Below are 15,223 nucleotides of genomic sequence, written 5' to 3' on the forward strand. Positions count from 1 at the left end.
CCACCTCATGTGAAGAGTTGAGTCATTGGAAAAGACTGTGATGCTGGGAGGGATTGGGGGCAGGAGGAGAAGGGGACTACAGAGGATAAGATGGCTGGATGGCATCACGGACTCGATGGACGTGGGGTTGAGTGAACTCCGGGAGTTGGTGATGGACAGGGAGGCCTGGCTTGCTGTGATTCATTGGGTCACAAAGAGTCAGACACAACTGAGCGACTGAACTGAACTGAACTGAATATTCCATTGCCTGAATTAATCACATTTTACCTATCTACTCATATATTTTGTGGCATTGTCCCAATTTTGGCAATCATGAATAAAACTGCCATAGACATAAGTGTTCAGGTATTGTATGGACATAAGCTTCCAATACACAGTGAATACCAAGAATTATGATTGCTGGATTGTATAGTAAGGATATACTTGGCTTTGTAAGAACTCCCAAACTGCACCCCAAAGTAGTTGCACCATTTTCCATAGCACCAGACATGAAGAAGAGCTCTTGTTGCTCCACATTTTTATCAGTATTTTGTGTCCCCACTGTTTTGCGGACATTCTAATCTCATAAATGTGTAGTGATATTCCATTGTTTTAATGTTTAATTTTCAAGTGACATATAATGTTCAGCATCTTTTCATGTACTTCCTTGCCATTTGTGTATCTTTGGTGAGATGTCTGTTCAAATCTTTAGCCCACTTTTAAACTAGGTTGTTCATTTTCTTATTGAATTCTAAGAGTTCTTTGTATATTTTTGTATCTTTTTTAGATGTACAATTTGCAAAAAAAAAAAATCCATCTTTTACATTACTTGTTTTTTTCATTTTTTCAATTTGTGCAGAGCAGAAGTTTTTAGCCTTAATGAACTTTACTGTTTCTTTTAGGAATCATGCCTTTGGTGTTAGATCTAAAAAGTCATTGCCATGTCTGAGATCATTTAGGTTTTCTCCTGTGTTATCCTTTAGGAGTTGTATAGCTTTGTGTAATACATTTGGGTCTATGATCTATTTTGAGTTAATTTTTGTGAAGTGTGTAAGATATGTGGCTAGGTTCAATTTTTCCTCAGAATAATTTGCTAAGTAAGATTTTATTTAGGATTGCATTAATTCTATCTGTTAAATTTGGAAGAACTTGAGAACATGGAGTCTTCCTATCCATAAAGATGGAATATTTTTTCATTTATTTGGTCTTCCTTGATGTCTTTCTTGAGAGTTTTGCAATTTTATTCATATGTTTTGCACATGTTCTACCAGATTTGTACTTAAGTATTTTTCATGACCTTGGTTTCAGTGTCATGGTAATAGTGGCCTTATAAAATGATTTAGGAAGCTTTGCCTTTGCATCTTATCTTCTGAAAAAAACTTGAGAATTGTTAATGTTTTTCTTAAATATGTCTCTGAATTCACGAATTAATTTCAATTTCTTTAATAAATATAGGACTACTCAGACTATCTACTTCCTCTTCTGGGAGTATGGCAACTTGTGTCTTTCAAGACATTGGTTCATTTTGTGTAGCTTGTCAAATTTGTGGGTACAGAGTTCATAGTATTCTTTTATTATCCTTTTAATGTCCACTGGATTTCCCTAATGATGGAAACAGCCTTTCCCAGCAGTTGTATACATTGTTATGAGGATTCTGAGATCCTCAATTTATTATTTTTAGCATTATTACTTCTTATTTATACATTATTTACAGAGACATTGATCAACCTGTGCAATCCAACACACTTCACTATGACAGAGCTTACTTTTGATGGTGTTAATAGCCTTGGTAGGAAGGCCAGAAGGAGGGAGGCCAAGCAGAAGGAGGAAATAAACTGTAAGTGGTGGGCTTTTTTTCCTCTTCTAATCCTGTGTTGTCATGATGACACCTGGTTCAGCCTGCACTTAATTTTATCCCAAACTTTGAGCTAACCACTGCATTTTTCTTATGGGAATGTTTTCTTAAGCTATGATAATGAACTGTGTATTTGCTTGGAAATCTGTCTTTCTTCAAGATTCATGTTAATTGCTTTATGGCAGGAGATGACTCACCTTGTGCCAATGGTATCTCAAAACGCATGTTGTGCGTGAGGGGCCTGGTGCAACTCTCAGTTTTGAGATGTTTCCTTTCTCTAATTAGCAGCTTGGTAATAGGTATGCAATTCCTTGCTAAAAACTAGCAAAGGGGTCACTCTGTCCCCTTCTGATTTCTATGTCAGAAGCTTTCACTATCTCATTTACACTTTAATAAAACTTTGCTACACAAAAAGTTTTGAGTGATCAAGCCTTGTCTCTGGCCCTGGATTGAATTCCTCTCCTCTGGAGGCCATGAATCCCAGTGTTATTCATGGCTCATAGCAGCAACCTTTCACTTTCTTTCATAATACCAAATTGGATAAATGCAATACTAGAATTGGATTGTATGATTTTTTCATACATATAAATTATGACATAGTTGATTATAATACTTTTCTTTTACATAGGTATCTATCCATGGCAAAGTGTGATCTTGAGGTTAGACTATATTACAACAAAACTACATCATCGTCACCAAAGCAGTTATTTCATGTTATAATGAATTGATTTTCTTTTTTTTTTTTTTGGATTTAATTTTTTTTATTTTATTTTTAAACTTTACATAATTGTATTAGTTTTGCCAAATATCAAAATGAATCTGCCACAGGTATACATGTGTTCCCCATCCTGAACCCTCCTCCCTCCTCCCTCCCCATTCCATCCCTCTGGGTTGTCCCAGTGCACCAGCCCCAAGCATCCAGTATCGTGCTTATTAAACTAGATGTAGTAAAAGTATAGTGATGACTTTATAAACCAAAAGTAAATTTCTTGATTTTATAGCAACATTTACAATACATAATTATATTTATATAATTAATTATAGTGTAAACCTACTTCTTATTGACCTCTCAATTTTCCATAATTTCATCTCATGTGTATACTAAGTCGCTTCAGTCATATCTGACTCTTTGCAACCCTATGGATGATAGGCCGCCAATCTCCTATGTGCATGGAATTCTCAAGGCAAGAATACAGAAGTGAATTGCCCTGCCTTCCTCCAGGGGGTCTTCCCCACCCAGGGATTGAACCTGTGTCTTTTATGTTTCCTGCATTGACAAGCAAGTTCTTTACCATTAGCACCACCTGGAAAACACCATCTCATCTCATACAATTTGACAAAAGTTCCATTTAGGACCAAATTTGGGAGATAATTCAAATATCACACATAATTATCCTCCTTAAAGACACTTGAACAAAACTGTTGAAGAAGTTAGCACATCTCACTTTGAAGGGAAACCTTTCACTTGGAAATAATAAGCATCTTTTGTCTTTTCATTTCATAGTATGTCACATGTTGCTGCTCATGACATACCCTAGATTATCTTACAGGGCCATCTGGTTGCACATGATAGAGTTCTGAACCCTGGGTGGGGCTCTATCTCTAGTCCCAGAGTTGGAGCATACAACTCCACCAGTGATTCAGATCACTTCATTCTGTACATACACACACACACACACACACACACACACACACACACACAGAGTTGTGATTGATTCAGGGGAACAACGTTGTCCTAAATAGGTCTAATCAGAGAAATTCCTGGGACTGTTCTTTATAATACAAAGAAGCTGTTTTGCATGCTGGCTTTGAACCCTGGAGACTGAGCATTGAATTGTTATGCCACCATGCAAATTGGCAGAAAGAATATTCTATATTAGTTGGAACTTCAAGAATCATAGAAACTGTGATCTGGAGATAAGATTTGAGTCCTAAATATAATGGTGCCTGAAACAAGGATGCACAGAGAAGGTGTAAGGCACAGAAGCAGCGTTCTCCAGCTCTCAGTACCTTTCTCTGAAGTATATTCATTTTTGAGGCTATTTTGGGGTAGGACCTACATTCTCCCATGAGGTAGATGTTCTCTTTAGCAAACCGTGGCCCACACTTTCCCTATTTGTTATTTTATGGCAACGACTGCTGCCACCTAATTGAACAAGGATAACATCAGATGGCCTTTGTACTGATTTCAGTGTTTGTTGCTGTCTTGAACCACCAATGGTCAGTCAGAGTACCCCAGAGCACTCATTTTAAAGTTTAGGAAAATAAGGGATTTTCCTTGTTAAAACATGTTTTACATATATATTTAACCTACCTAATTTAAAGCAACATTATAAAAGCTAAGAACAAAAATGAAATCACACAAAAATATTTTGAGATTTTCACAAATTACATGCTCTCTTTGCACTCATAAGAAAAGCCTTACATGGTTTAAATAAAAACAAACAAAAATAATGCCAATTTTCACATTTCAGGAATGATAGTGTATCCTATCAGAAAAAAAAAAAAAGATCTATATGTCTAACACCTTTGAGTAGAACACAATAAACACACAGACATAAACACGATTTTATTTAGTCCTAGTGGAATACAAAATTCAACATTTAGATTTTATTTTTACCAGTTACAAATTATCACCAGGATAATCTCTTTTACAGGAAGGAGAGCAAGATTTATTGAGTGCAGAACTTTGTGCCACGTGACTTATATGTATTGATACCATTTTGTCTAATTCTCACAATAACTCATTGCTGATCTATATTATTTCATATACATTGAGTGTTCTGGGCTGTATTAACAACCAGCTTATGAAGATATTTTTATGCAAAATGTTTACTAAAGAAAAATTTCTAATATATATTCTAATTTCAGTTCTGCTATTCATAATTAGCTCTAGTATTCATACTTCAAATTGGATAGTCTAAAATGAATAGCCCTGGCAAATGCACTCAACAACCCTGCCCTATGCAAAATTCCTATTCTTATGCAATTAACAATGCAGATGCAATGAGTCTACGTACAAATTCATTCAATAAACAGACACTGGAGACCTAAGGGAAAGATGATTTATAAAAACCAGTCACATTTATATAGTATGTTTTATATATTATGTATTTTTGAACTGTATCATGTATTTAGTGAAAAAATCTGCATATAAGTGGGCCTGAGTAGTTCAAGAGTCAACTCTATAAAAAAATATGTTTTTTCAAATCACTATGTCTGTGCAGAGTGTATGATGCCATTAAAAAACAATGTAGATTTAATCATTGATAGATGGTATAAATTTATTAGGAAAGCGTTTAAAACAAATTATAAATCAAGAAGACAGCTATGACATTATATGTACTATTTCTGTGATTTGAATTAAACTAACCATCAGTGGAATCACCTTTATAATGATATAGCATAATAAAGTTAATATTCTGAAATCATAAACTGATTTTATAGGGGAAAGGAAAGTTGTAATTAAAACCAATGAGAAGAAGCACTATCTTTCTTCTTTAATTATGGGCAATTTTGTTTAAGTGTGAAATTTATTTCCTTAATTTGAGAGGATATATAAGGTCAATATTAAGTATAGCATGTATTTGGAAATGATTTTTTAGAGGGAAATACATACTGAGCTATTTTGTTTTATATGTGTATTTAACAGGTAATATACATTTTATCAGTGTAGTATAAAATGTGTTGAGTGGTGAAGTATCCGCCTGTCAATGCAAGGGATGCAGGTTTGATCCCTGGGTCAGGAAGGTCCCCTGGAGGAGGAAATGGCAACTGACTCCACTATTCTTGCCTGGAAAATTCCATGAATAGAGGAGAATGGTGGAGTCACAAAAAGTTGCACACGACTGAGCAGCTGAGCACACGCACACACACACACATATGAGAAAGAAAGTGTAATAATATGACATAGGCCATTCAATCTGTAAAATTTATCAAAAAGATAATTTGTAATATACATTAAATAAACATTTAAGTACTTCTCTTTGGTAGTTTTCAATAAAACCTGTGACTGACAGAACGAAAGATTAGAAGAGGCTGAGGTGATCTTATATTCTTGCTATCTCACAACTGAGCTTAGCCCAGATAGAGCTAGATTCCCACAACTAAAACATCCCCTTTGGAGACTGATCCTTTCAGTAGTGGATGTAGGGTGACCTGTAAATCTAGTTAGAGCTAAGTCAAGGCCAAGTTTGAGGGAGAAATTTGCAAGGAATATTTAGACTTACTCCACACAGAACAATTGAAAGGACTTGGGCTCTGAATAAAATGTAAATGATCCTGAGTAGGTCAAAAGGGAACTATCATGGTTGTTGCAAAGTTGATACTTAGCTTACTGGCACGTTCCTAATCAGGAAGAGTGAAGTGTTCCCTTTCTTGTCACTGTGAGCATTACCACTTGGAAGTCTTCACTGTGGAAAGAAGTACTTCTCTTGGGGTAATTACAAGATGCCTCTGGGATGTGAGTCTCCACAGACTGGAACTTTCTCCTTGCTAGAGTTGCAGCACAGCAGCTTACCACTGGCTATCCATTTTACACATGGTAGTGAGTATGTCAATCCTAATCTCCCAATGTGTCCTACCTTCTCCTTCCCCCATCGTGTCCACGTCTGTTCCCTACACCCGTGCCTCTCTATTACAGTACAGTAAACAGTGTTAGTTGCTTAGTCATGTCTGAGTCTTTGCGATCCCGTGGACTGTAGCCCACCAAGCTCCTCTGTCCATGAAATTCTCCAGGTAAGAATGCTGGAACTGGTAGCCATTTCCTTCTGCAGGGGATCTTCCCAAACCTGGAATTGAACCTGGGTCTCCCACACTGCAGGCAGATTCTATACCATCTGAGCCACCAGGGAAGCTTGTTTCTCTCTATTTCTGCCCTGCAGACAGGATCACTTGTACAATTTTTCTAGATTCCACATACATGTATTAATATGTATTTTTTCATCTTAATAATTAATTTTTCATTAGCAGCAAATGAAATAAAAACCTGAGGATGAAAGTGCAGGTAGAAGTGAGAGAAGGTGCAGATTTCACCTTCAGATAGATGGTGTGGAAAGGAAAGATAACAAACTTGACTTGGCTGTTTTTATTATCAGTGTGTGCAAATATACATATAAGAAAACAGAAGTGTACTTTTTCACTGGAAGTAACAAATGTGATTTAATTTTAGAGTTTAAAAACTCAAGGTAAGAGAGAAAATGATAGTTTTCACATTTGTGAAATAGAACTTAACAGCACAATATAATTAAAATAAAATTAAAAATTATTAAACTTGAAAAAATGGATAGTCTTTATTTCTTTTTGGAAATTTTGAAAAAATGGATAGTCTTTATTCCTTTTTGGAAGTTTTGATCTAAAACTGGAAGGCTGTGCATTCGATTAATGATGAAACATGATTTAGATTAATATACAAATTGTGTTGCTTTGTGCCTGAGCAGCAGGGTGTAACCAGAGATTTTATAATTTTTAGTTTGCTTGCTGAGATATTCCTTTGTTCTAATAACATGTTAGTCTATTGTCTGCCTTTCATATACTCAATTTATGCACAGATTTTCAGAAAAAGTATGTAAAAATTAATGGACTGCTTATAATCATCAATATGCTCAATGTTCACAAAATCAGCAAATCATCGAGTATGTTCATATCTATCCTTTTATATTTTTGCCTTGGAATAAGTTTCAAAAAATGATTCATTTGTATCCTCTGCACCAAATACAAAGTCACTGTAGGTCATCCTATAAAATGTTCTCTTATCCAATTCTTTGCTCATCATCTCTAAACATTAGGGAGTTTTATTTCAGGTATGTAATTTTTAGCTGCAAAGACTTACTGCCTCTCTATACAATGTTCTGTTAGATTAGAGCACCTCTTACATGATATATTATGCAAACTTTTTAAAAGAAGAAAGATCTTAAATAATTTATGGTTATGTAAAAGAAAATCAAATTTTCCCTTGCATGGTGCTATTAAACTTCAAAATGGTTTACAATATCATAGCTGCATGCAAGGTGTTTTTCTCTTCTTCACTGTAGGATGATTCATGAAGTGTTTTGTTTCTGTTTCAATACAAACACAAATGACAAGGCCTGACAAGTTAGAATTCAACCTCTACTGTAAAAAGCTATCAACGTTCTCTCTCTCATACAATTTTTTTTTAAATCTAACCAAGGTGTATTTTCATCTCTATGTGTTCTCATCCCATTTCCCTGTTTTTGTTTCCCCTCCCCAACTTTGTTCAATGGCTGGATTCTATTCTTGAGGTGTTGTTCCACACAGAGGAATCATGTTGGTTTTCTGTGTTATAGAAATGGAAGGGATTGCCAGGAATTTGAGAGAGCTACATTTCTGTGTCCTGATTTAAATTATAGTTATTATACTTTCTTACTTTATGCCAGGCTTTATGCCAAACACGTCACATATTACAGGATTGAATTTTATCAACAATATAATGAGGTTGTTCAATTATCATCTTCTTTTTACCAGTCAAGAAACTGAAGCCTGTAAAGTTAAATAAATGTGACAAAGCTTATGAGCCTTATGCTCAGTCATGTATGAGTCTTTGTGACCCCCTGGACTATAACCTGCCAGGCTCCTCTCTCCATGGGATTTCCCAGGGAAGAATACTGGAGTGGGTAGCCGTATCCTTCTCCAGGAGTCTTCCTAACCTGGGATTGAACCCAATGAAGTTTGTAGTGGGTTATAACCTCGCTGTGTGATACATCAAATAGCCATGGTCCAGAATAGTGAATAAAAGAGTGGCTGCATACGCTGGAGTTCTGGTTGACCTGTCCTTTGAGGGAGCACCAGGTACAGTCGCTTTCTGCAAAGAGTGGGTGTAGGAGGTTCTATATCAGTCTCATATTAATCTTATGCTGGCCCAGGTATGAATTTTCAATAAAATTTTATTCTATTCAACTATTAAAATATGGATGCCAAAGATTATATATTGCTAACTCACTGGCTTTCTCTTTTAATTCTGCTTCATAATTGAATAAGTGAGAAACTATAACCAAATCAGGTGTAAGGATATATTTGAGATCATATAATCAACCAGAGGAATACATTTATGAGCTATAAATACATTTAAAAATAATCCTATTGCAAGGATGCTTATCATAATATCCAATTTTCCCCAAACATTCTATAATTGTCATGAAAACATAAAAATAATAGTAAAAGTATTTTAACATGCAAATACGTGTCCTTTTTAAAATAGAAAGTTGTCTTGATTAAAGTGCAAGTGTTACTCACTCAGTCCTGTCTAGTTCTGCCACCCCATGATTGTAGCCCATCAGACTCCTGTGTCCATGGAATTCTCCAGGCAAAAATACTGGAGTGGGTAGCCATTTCCCTTCTGCAATGGATCTTCCCGATCCAGGGATGGAACTCAGGTCTCCTGCATTGCAGACAGATTGTTTACTATTTGAGTCACCAGGGAAACCTTTATCTTGATAACAATTTTGATATATGTTCAACTTTCAGAGCATGTATTTTGATATGCTGTAATTAGCTTAAACACATTTTAGGTTATTTCTTAAATTCATTATAACAGCTTTCTATAAAAATCTCTTGATTTTTAGAAAATACCTTCGAAAATTTACTCCACCTGCTCATATCTACCTAGAGAGATCTCAAAACAGAAGATATTAATTGGTCTAACTTAGGATATTAAAACACTCTCATTTGAAATTGAATGGAGCTTTGACACCTCTTTTATTAGTTTTAATATTTAACTGCTTGGTTTAAGTATTATTGTATATTGTGTCATTTAAATTCTGTGAGGTAGGTATTATTATAAGATGGCAAAATTGAGGTCAAGAACATAAAATTTACTCGCAGCTATATTGCTGATGAGCAGGAGATCTGTTACTCAAATTCAAACAACCAAATTAGTGTGATAGAAACAACTTAGAAAAAAAAACAAAAGCAGTGAATGCAATCCGATAATTTTATTGTGATGTTTCTGCATCTCTTTCAGTTTGAACTAAGCTGTATTGCACATGCATGAGTGTGTGCTAAGTTGCTTCAGTCATGTCTAGTTCTTTGCAACCCTACAGACTATAGCCCACAAAACTCCTATGTCCATGGGATTCTCCAGGGGAGAATATTGGAATGGGTTTCCATGTCCTTCTCCAGTGTATGACACATATCAGTTCAGTTCAGTTCAGTCGCTCAGTCATGTCCGACTCTTTGCAACACCATGAATCGCAGCACACCAGGCCTCCCTGTCCATCACCAACTCCCAGAGTTCACTCAAACTCACATCTATCGAGTCGGTGATGCCATCCAGCCATCTCATCCTCTGTCGTCCCCTTCTTCTCCTGCCCCCAATCCCTCCCAGCATATAGACACTTTATTTTTGGAAAGGATCAGGGTTGAGTGACCTAAAATTAGATTTCACTGGACAAGCTGTTTTGACCCACTCCCTTAAGTGGAAATTCACAGATCCCTCCGCTTCTTATCTTCATATTGGTAATAAACTTTACATTTTCAAAAATTCTGACAGTGAGACCAAGCATGTGTGGAGCAATATACTCTTATCTTAGGTAACCTAGAAAGCAAATGCACCAGTACTTTTAATTCCTACTTTGTCTCTTTCAGCTCACTGCTGTGGGCATGGGCTGGTGAAAAGAATGAAACCGGGCAAAAGAAAGTTGAGAAGACTTACTGCTTCCCCCATTGAAAAAATATGGAAAGAATGTTGATGAGTTTCAGATTTAGCTTTACATATCCAAATGGAAGTCTTCCATTCCCATGGAAGATGAGGCTAGTTGTAAAGAACCCACATGCCAATACAGAAGACATAAGAGATAGGATTTGATCCCTGGTAGAGAAGATGCCCGGAGACGGCAATGGCACCCCACTCCAGCACTCTTGCCTGGAAAATCCCATGGATGGAGGAGCCTGGAAGGCTGCAGTCCATGGGGTCTCTAAGAGTCGGACACGACTGAGCGACTTCACTTTCCCTTTTCACTTTCATGCATTGGAGAAGGAAATGGCAACCCACTCCAGTGTTCTTGCCTGGAGAATTCCAGGGACGGGGAGTCTGGTGGGCTGCCATCTATGGGGTCGCACAGAGTAGGACACGAATGAAGTGACAGCAGCAGCAGCAGAAGCAGCAGCAGCAAAGATACCCTGGAAAAGGGAATGGCTACCCACCCCAGTATTCTTGCCTGGAGAATCCCATGGACAGACGAGTCTGGTGGATTACAATTCATAGGGTCACAAAGAGTCAGATACGACTGAAGCGACTTAGCATGCACATGCCCACATTCTAATGGGAAAAGACAAAAACAGAGGGACAACTTGATGATTCAGGCGGGAGTGATGTTTAATGAAAAGAATATGGAGAAAGATAGAGGAAACAGAACTGAGAAGAGAAGTAAAGATAAGAAATGGGGAAGCATTCATGCTGTCACAAGGGAGGGGGCCCAATGGCTGGGTATGAAGTCCCGAAGTTGGTAGTTGAATGGACGAATTTTTTGTTAATTTAATGTTTCAACTGTCATTGGAATGTAATTGCTTTACAATGTTGTGTTAGTTTCTGTTGTACAACAGAGTGAATCAGCTATAAGTAAACATATATCCCCTCCTCTTGAACCTCCCTCCCACTCCCCATCCCACCCATATAAGTAATTGTAGAGCACCAAGCAGAGTTCCCTGTGCTATACAGCAGCTTCCCACTAGCTATCTTTTTTACACATGGCAGTGTATGTATGTTAATGATACTGTCCCAATTCACCCCATGCTCCTTTTCCTCTCCTGTGTCCACATGCTTGTTCTCTATTCCTGCTCTGGGAATAGGCTCATCTGTACCACTTCTCTTGATTCCACATTCATGTTTTAATATACGATATTTGCATTTCTCTGCATACTGTATGAAAGACTCAGTAGAAAGGATGGGTTTTTAATCTGCTTTGAAGATCCAGCCTATCACTGCAGCAGCTTCCAGAACCACCACATGGGAGCAGCACACAACAGTCAGTGTGTAGAGGGGCTGGGGGCATGCCTGATTGGGTTGAAATCCTGGCTCTGCAGTTGGCTAGCTCTGCATCCTTCATAATTTGACTTCATTCCTCACTACCTCAACTTCCTCGTATTAGAAATGATAACAGATAAAATATAAGGAGGAGGCTTGTGGATGTTAAATGAAGTAGAAGAGTTCTTGTCACATAAATGCCCTATAAATATTAGCTATTACTAATATATTACTAATCTTGCCTGTGCTAAATTCTTCCTCTTTATAAGAGTGATCTCTCTAAATCACACCCAAACCTCTCTCTCCTGTGCTCCATCTACATTCTTATATGACAAGAATGATTAAAAGCCCGACTCCCTTGAAGTGATATATAACCTCTTCTCTGGCTGCTTCCTCATTCTGCACCTGAAACTTTCTTGAACGCCTGCTCCCGCAGCATAAACCTCTCCCAGTCCCCTCTGCAAGTACTGTCGCTTTTCATCTCTGTGCCTTATTAACTGTGCTCCAATCGGAGCTTTATTCTTCACTACACCTTTACTGCCATCAATAAAGTCTACCCTTTATTCAATGTCTCAATCAATACTGGTATTTGGTAAAAACCTGTATTAGTTATCTATTGATGCATAACAAGTGTCCCGGGGCTGGTGCACTGGGACGACCCAGAGGGATGGTATGGGGAGGGTTCAGGATGGGGAACACATGTATGCCTGTGACGGATTCATTTCGATATTTGGCAAAACCAATACAATAATGTAAAGTTTAAAATAAAATTAAAAAAATAAAATAAAAACACATATACATATTAAAACCTCACAGTTTCTGTGGACCTAGATTAGGTGAGTTCTCTGGTTCGAGGTCTCTTCCAAGACTGCAAACAGGATGCCAGCTGTGGCTGCTTTTACCTTAAGGCTCAACTAGGAAAAAGGTCATTTTTCAGGTTCACACAGTTGTTGGCAGAACTGAAGTTCCTTTTGGGTGTGAGACTGAGATCCATAGTTTCTATCTGACCGTTATCTAGAGATTACCCTTAGCCCCCTATTGCTGGACGTCCTCAGCTTTGCACCCTGCTTCATTAAAGCCAAGAGTGGTTTGTTGTTGTTGCTCAATTGCTAAGCCATGGCTGACTCTTGGTGACCCCACAGACTGCAGCATGCCCGGCTTTCCTGTCCTTCACTATCTCCCAGAGCTTGCTCAAACTCACGTCCATTGAGTTGGTGATGTTATCCAACCATGTTATCCTCTGTCTTCCCCTTCTCTTCCCACCACCAATCTTTCCCAGTATTACGGTCTTTTCCAGTGAGTTGGCTTTTCATATCACATGGCCAAAATACTGGAGCTTCAGCTTCAGCATCAGTCCTTCCACTGAATATCCAGAGTTGACTTCTTTAAGATTGACTGGTTTGATCTCCTTGCAGTCCAAGGGACTCTCAAGAGTCTTCTCCAGCAGCACAGTTCAAAAGCATCATTTCTTTGGCACTCATCCTCTTTATGAGGTTCAACTCTCACATCTGTACATGACTACTGGGCAAACCACAACCTTGACTACACAGAACTTTGTCGACAAAGTGATGTCTTTGTCTAACATACTGCCTAAGTTTGTCATAGCTTTTCTTCCAAGGAGCAAGCGTCCCTTAATTTCATGGCTGCACTCACCATCTACAGTGATTTTGGTGCCCAAGAAAATAAGATCTGCCACTGTTTCCACTTTTCCCATGTCTATTTCTCCATCTAAAGCCAAGTGGGTCTACCAGCAAGATGGGAGTTACAGTCTTCCTGAATCTCCTCTTTAGGGAAGGCCCTCCCTCTGCTTGCCCAAAACAGACAAAAGTATAAACAGGCAAGTGATCATTGAAACTATCACATCATTTTACAGCTATTTGATTTGCTTGTTTTATTTGGTGCCCTGCATGACACCTCAATCTCTGTCATGAGCTTTTTATGTCTGCAGCATAGTAGTGACCACAGTATAATGGTAAAAATATGTGTTTATTCAATCCAGGAATGAAATCTACAGATACAGAGCCTCTCAGTTTTTGATGGGTAAGATTTTTTTTTTCCTCTCATATAAAACAAATTCCCTTCAGCACACAGAAAAAGTAATCTCACTATTGTGCAGGCAGCCAATGTATATAGAAATAGAAACAATAGAACAGTCATGGCTTAGTGACAAAAATCAGCTTTGAGGTTACAGCAGAGAAACCTTGAAGTGTAATATCAAGGGCATCTAAATTTGGTGTCGTAGAAAAGATAATATCAACAGATACCATCTATTCAGGAATTCACTACAGATCAGTGTCCACCCAGAAATTCTACACCATTGGGATCTTGGTATCAAAGAGAACTGTCCTGGCAAACAAACCATACTTATTCTATTCTTTAAAAAAAATGTACTGTGAAATATCACTGTTCAATAGATATTGGGAACAGGGACTCAACATGGAAAAACCATCCTGTGAGTATATACAGTGAAAAACATAATATGACTTTTTTCCCCCTCTCTGAACCATATTTCTAAGCAAGTGTCAACTTTTATAAATTGTCTTGTAATAGAACTGTTAAGGCGAATCACATTATAATTTGCCACTGAATCCCTTCAGTGAAATTACCAGCTCCTGTAGGAAAATAAGAGTGGCAATCACAATGTATTGAATTTAACAATCAGAATGTATAACATAAAACTTTGGAATTCAAGCTCAATGTCATAAAGTTCAAAATCACTCATATCTAAATAGAGTTTTTTACTGTATAAAGAAAGGAAAGGATCAAATTGGCTCAAAAACAGTTCTGAATTCTTATATAATTAAACATGAGAGGCTCTATTTTCCTGAACTATCTTGACTGCTCTGTGTTCTTTTCCCTGGTACCCATGTGGAAAATTCCACTTGGCTCTGAGTTAAACCTGACTGACTGGGAAATAATATCCAGTACCTCCCCCAGGTAACAATATAGATGTCATCGTATTTTCTGACTCACATTGTGTGTGTTCCCTTTGAAAATGCACACGCTTGAAACTTTGCTGGGGTCTCTCTTCTCAGATTTTTTGCTAGTGCTCCTCAGAGAGACTCCACACACTTGATGTCTTATAAATACCCCTCCCTGCTTATTCTCTTTGAAGCAGTTTCTTCAGAAGCCACCTTCCTGTTGCATTTCAGACAAAAAGGGAAGAATTTTATTTCTCGAGCAGCCATTTTTTTATCTTAAGAAATAACTGAATTTACTTTTCTAGAATTAAAATGTAAAATTCAAGTTCCCCCCCTCCTTGTTCATACAAGAAAAGGACTATGAGCTTTCTTTTTAGATGTTCATTTAAAATACAAATTAGTAAAAAACAACACACACACACACACGTATATTTTGCTACTAGTCTGTTTAGGAATGAGTTTTATAATATCATTCCATTATAAAATGTG

The sequence above is a fragment of the Bubalus bubalis genome, chromosome 19 (assembly GCF_019923935.1).
Source record: "Bubalus bubalis isolate 160015118507 breed Murrah chromosome 19, NDDB_SH_1, whole genome shotgun sequence".
Lineage (NCBI taxonomy): Eukaryota > Metazoa > Chordata > Mammalia > Artiodactyla > Bovidae > Bubalus > Bubalus bubalis.